We start from the raw sequence: 5,941 nt of genomic DNA, 5'->3' as shown, positions 1-5,941 counted from the left end.
CTGCAGCTTCCTCTGTATATCTGAACACTCTGCCCTATATAAGTCATATTAATCATGTGCATATTTTCAGTGGCCTCTGCATCTGCATTTGTATATTTCCAATATGCCTGATAATGTATTTCAAAAATTCAGAAGGACCTTCATTATCTTTTTGTTGTAATTCTTGGACTTTGGTTAAACTTGTCTGCCTAGGCATTCTTCGCCAGAGGCCTGCTAGAATATACTTTCAGTAATGATTTATTCTCAGACAGTCTGAGTCCACATTAGGATTCCAATTTGTATAAGTCTGATAATACCCTGTCAGCCTCTCTTGTGCATTCAAGCCCCCATCTGATATTGCCATAATGGAAATTGCCCTGTGGAGGCTATGGGTGCCCTCTGGTTAAATTGAGTTCCTTTCTAGGTCTCAGAAGGAGGGGTCATTCATACTTCCAAGTCATAACCTATTTGGTGTGTAACTAAAGAATCATTCTAGTCACACCCTACCTGGCCCAAGATAGTGGTGGCAGCAGCAGTTGACCCAGACCTGCTCCATGCAGGGTTGCCTACCAGGCTAGCTGCAGGCCTCTAGTAAGCAGAAAGCTGCTCCCATTAGTATGCTCTATGATGATTGCAATGGGGATTCCAGTAGTGTGAGCCTGAGTGTGGCTGAGCCCAGAGTGCCTTCCCTGGCAGGTGAGGAGCTAGTGGTGGGGAAGTGGGTTCATGAGATCCAACCTGATTAATCCCTCCCCAATTTTATCACATGGCATTTCACCCTCTTTATTTTGAAATTGCATAAAAGACTGTACATATGGGATCTCATCCATTTACTTACTCTCAATGAAATAATTCCAGTTGTAAGATAGTATCCTAATTAAAGGTTCTGTTCAATGGCCACTTGCCACACTCTAGCACATACATTGAATTACAATGACACCATTTTCTTTTAGACATAAACTTATAGCTATAAGTTGGCAAAATATTTAAGATTCTCCCCAACGGGCATTCAGATGGAATAGAAATGAGCCTCACATGTTGACAAACAACAACAATGAATACAATATGACAAGTAGACAACACAGGTAATTCCCAAAGCCAACCATTTCAAATGTCAAGGCCTTTCAACCAATGGGAACCATACAAATGACAACCAGATTCTCCCAATCCAAAATGGAAGGCATTCCCCAGGTTCCCTACCAATGGGAACTATACAAAGGAGAACCAAATTATCCAAATCCAAAAGGGGATAAATCACCCAGGTTCCCTGGGAAGTGTGTAAATGAGAACTGATTTCTCCTAATCCAAAAGGGGATGAATCTGCCAGGTTGTCTAGTTACATTCAACCATGACTTCCACCCCAAAATGGTGCCTACAAATACCTGCCATAGGGCTGGAAGGTTCAAAAACCCTTCCCAAATGGGTGGAATCAAGGGTCTTGGTATGCATACCAGGGAACTTATCAAAAATGGGTAAGGTGTTGCAACACTTCTCAAATCCACTTCCTTTTCCTCAACAAGCTTCCTGTTGGTTGGAGCTACATCTAATCTGAGGAGAAAGAGACAGGAGTTCTGCAGAACTAAACAGTTGCCAGAGCTGCTGCAGTGGCTCCTTACTCTCTCACCTTGACAAGACGCTACTCCTACTGTTGAAGACCCATGGCTTGAACCAAGGCTGCTCCCTACTTCTTCCAATCACAACAGCAGTTGCAGAGTAATGTTCCACTGGAGCACACATGGACCTACCCAAGATGCCAAATCCCAATACCGAAAGTCTGGTATGTGCCCCTAAAGCTGAACGAAGAATAAAGACAAGAAGTTTGAGGAAAAGGAAAGAAAAGTGTATTAATTTCCTGGCAAATGAACCACAATCATCCTAACTATAAGCAAAAATACAGAACTTTTAAAGGAAGATTTCAGCTTCAGGCTATTGCTGTTTAGCTATAGCATCTTTGGTAAAGACAACCTCTTGACTTCTGCCCAGAAAATTTCTGTTGAGCCAATTTCTGTGGTACAAAATAACAAAGAATACTCCCTTGGCCCTCTGATTACTGGCCTCAAGCAGGAATGCAGGTTTTAATTCCCAAAAAGAGTAAGGGAGTTTAAAGAGACAACTCATAAAATATTTTTGCTATTTTTCAAGGCTTTATCTCTATTACAATGTGGTATGAAATTTTTAATGAGTACTCCAGAAACTTTGCAAGCAAGTGGTTTAAAATAAGCCCATTGATCTGAATTAATCCATAAATACCAAAATCCATAAATCCATGATCCATAAATACAAAATTAAATACCAATTAATCCAAATTCCAACTGAGGAATAATCTCAATTACTACTTTCTTTACCACTATTGTAGCATCAGCACCCCTGGTCAGATAGTATTAAACCCATCAACTAATCATGAAAATAATAACTAAACAGTGAGAAAAACCTAAAGCTGGAGGTATGGGCAGTGCCTGTAGCTCAGTGGGTAGGGTGCCGGCCACATACCGGGGCTGTGGGTTCAAATGTGGCCTGGGCCTGCTAAACAACGACAACTACAACAACAAAAAAATAGCTGGGGGCAGCGCCTATGGCTCAAAGGAATAGGGCGTTGGTCCCATATACTGGAGATGGTGGGTTCAAACCTGGCCCCGGCCAAAAACTGCAAATAAATAAATAAATAACGGGGCATTGTGATGGGAGCCTGTAGTCCCAGCTACTTGGGAGGCTAAGGCAAGAGAATCGCTTAAGCCCAGGAGTTTGAGGTTGCTGTGAGCTGAATAGTGGTAGTTTTTCGTTTTTTTCAATATTCAAGTTCTAGTGAGGGCCATAACAAAATTGACTCAAAGAATTTTGGGGTGAACGTGAGTGTCCTGGGATATTTTATGTCCTAAGTAACAGTTGTCTATACCTATTGGAGTTCAGAGCTAGAGGCTTTATATTCTCAATCAGCTAGAGTCTTTAAAAGAATGAGTCTAAGAGAGCATCCTGTTTACAGAGCAAAAGATCACCAGCATACTAAAGATGTACTGAGCAAGAGTGGATCCCTGGATAAACATTACAGAGTCTAAATCAGCACTGAGAACCTGAGAGACTATTGGAAGGAGACTCTGTCAGTATTTCTGAGGTATTTTGGTCCATGTTAATTGTTTCCCTCTGAAGGTCAATGTAAAGAGAAGTTGTGGAGCAGTGCCTATGGCTCAAGGAATAGGGTGCTGGCCCCATATACCAGAGGTGGCGGGTTCAAACCTGGCCCCAGTCAAAAACTGCAAAAAAAAAAAAAAAAAAAAAAGAAAGAAAAGGTGTGAATCAGGGTTCAAGAATCAAAAAGAAACTTCAATAGAGGTCAATTACTGTATTCTTAAAGTCATGTGAACTAAAAATGATTTGAGTTAGTTTTTATCTTTTTGATTTAAGCACTTATTTTAAACTAATTAATTAGACCTCCTTTTATATAATTTGGTAGTAAAATATTGCCTACAAATGACACATAGACATAAAGATATTCAGACAGAAGCAGTTCTGATAGCTCTTTTAAGAATTTATTTGCCTTGGCTCAGCACCTGTAACTCAGCGGCTAGGGCGCCGGCCACATACATCAGGGTTGGCGGGTTCAAACCTGGCCTGGGCCTGCCAAACAACAATGATAACTACAAAAAAAAATAGCCAGGTGTTATGGTGGGTGCCTGTAGTCCCAGCTACTTGGGAGGCTGAGGCAAGAGAATTGCTTAAGCCCAAGAGTCTGGGGTTGCTGTGAGCTGTGACACCCTGGCACTCTACCTAGGGTGATATAGTGAGACTCTGTCTTAAAAAAAATTATTTGCCAGCTCTTAAATATTATGTCCTTTAATGGAGACTATCAATATTTTAATTAACTATTTTATTATTTTAAATAATTACTAACTAGGCAACAATTTACTTTTAGTAAGATTTTGCCATTTCTGTAGTGTTTGCTGCTTCAAGGGCCTAATTCTATCTATACACGTATAGGTGGTAATAGATAAAAAGGAGAGTACTCAGTTCTTCAGAAATTAAGGCTCATCTTCACCTTGAATATTGGTTTTGGCTCTCAGATCTCCATGATCGACTTAGGCAATGATTTTTCCTTACTCAAGTACACAAGAAAAAGGAATAAAGGCGTAGAATAAAGAAATCTCTGCAAATTCCTAAAAGCTGGAGTTCATACATTTATTGTTAGTTTCTGCCTGACCCAGTTAGACATTTGAGGCCTCTAACTTGATGTAAGATAATTAATTATCAGGTCCAGTCTGATAACAGACCTAGTTCAGTTTCTGTTGTAAGTTCTGAACCCAGTTGGGATTAAAAATTTGCTAAAAAAACGTAGGAAAGGTCAAAACGCAAATTTGTGGCACTTTGGTGAGACATGACAGTAAAAGCAGAGCTAAAGATCTGTCCTAGCCCCCCCTGTATTAGCCAAGCTGCAGATGTTTCTGCTATCTGTATGCCCTTCCCTTGACATGTGCTGGGCCTAGACTGTAACCTTGTAACTTCCTTAGGCTTCCAGTTGCCTTTGAGGGGCAGTAGCCTGACTGGTCTCAAGGGCTCAGGCAAATCTGACCTTCCCCTTGAGTCCTGGGACCTTCACGACTGTCACGTCTCTCACAGTTTTATGACTCTCACCTGCGCGCTGGCCCTGAAAAATGTATAAAAGAAAGATAGGTAATTCAAGAGGAGGGGCTTGGTTTTTGAGACACTAGTCTGCCAAGTCTCCCAGACTGAGAAATAAAGCCAGTTCCTTTTCTAATTGGTGCCTGGAGTCGTCTGTCTGCGTGGGTTTCCTGCTACATTGGAATCAGAGAGTGAACTTATGCACAGTTTCAGTTGCAATGAGAGAACAAAGGACAACAGAACCAATGGGTACCCCTCTTGGGCTCTCAGGGATCTTGGGATCTTTTGATAAAAATTAAATTTAGCAGAGTTTAACTGAGCAAAGAGCAATTCACAAATTGGGCAGTTGAACTAGAACAGGTTCAGAGAGACTCTAATGCTACAACATGGTTGAAGAAGATTCATGAACAGAAAAGAGAAAGTGATGCACAAAAAATAGAAGTGAGGTATAAAAACAGCTGGATCGATTACAGCTCAGTGTTTTCCTTACTTAAATATAGTTTAAACAGTTGGCTGCCTTTGATTGGCCAAAACTCCATGATAGGTAAAGAGGAAGGAGTAGAAAAAAGTGAAGATGAATGGAGCAAACTTTAGCCAGGAAAAACAGCTGACACTTTTGGTTTTGAACTTTAAAACTAAAGTATCTTTTTAAGTGAAAACAATAAACCTTAACCAAAATTACAACTTAATCAAGGGCAAGCAAGAGGTATTTTAAAGGGGTGAAGAAGAGGTTTTACAAGATCTAGAAAAGCCACACAAAAACAGCTCAAAGAAAGAAAAGACTTAGCCATAAATCAGGTATAACCCATGATTTTGCCCAGTCATATTTTCTAGCTGACCATTTATAATGAATATCTAAAGGCTCCATATGGCTCCACAGAATACAGGAAAGCAAAAACTGTGCACAGAAGGGAATAAAATCAATGAATGGCAAAAGTTACACAAATATCAAACCAGAATAGGCCAATTCCCTGAACGGTTATCAAACCTAGGCTACTGAGATGAAAGCATGGAACTTTAACCATTAGGCTACGAGGAAAATTGGCCTGTGTCATCATTTCCACAGGGGCAGGGTTCAAGGGATTTTACATTCGTTATTTTAGATCAGATATTTGCTCTTCAATTTTGTCAAGAGAATTTTTAAGACTAGCCACATTGTTACGCAGCTTTCTTTTAATCCAATTTCTCTATCATTATAAATAAAGCCATTGTCTCAAATAAGAGATCTTTAAAATTTATTTTTTTATTTTTTTGAGACAGAGCCTCAAGCTGTCCCCCTGGGTAGAGTGCTGTGGCATCACAGCTCACAGCAACCTCCAACTCCTGGACTCAAGCGAGTCTCCTGCTTCAG

The sequence above is a fragment of the Otolemur garnettii genome, unplaced genomic scaffold, assembly GCF_000181295.1.
Source record: "Otolemur garnettii isolate 467f Iridium unplaced genomic scaffold, OtoGar3 scaffold00286, whole genome shotgun sequence".
NCBI lineage: Eukaryota > Metazoa > Chordata > Mammalia > Primates > Galagidae > Otolemur > Otolemur garnettii.
This window is presented reverse-complemented; position numbering follows the sequence as displayed.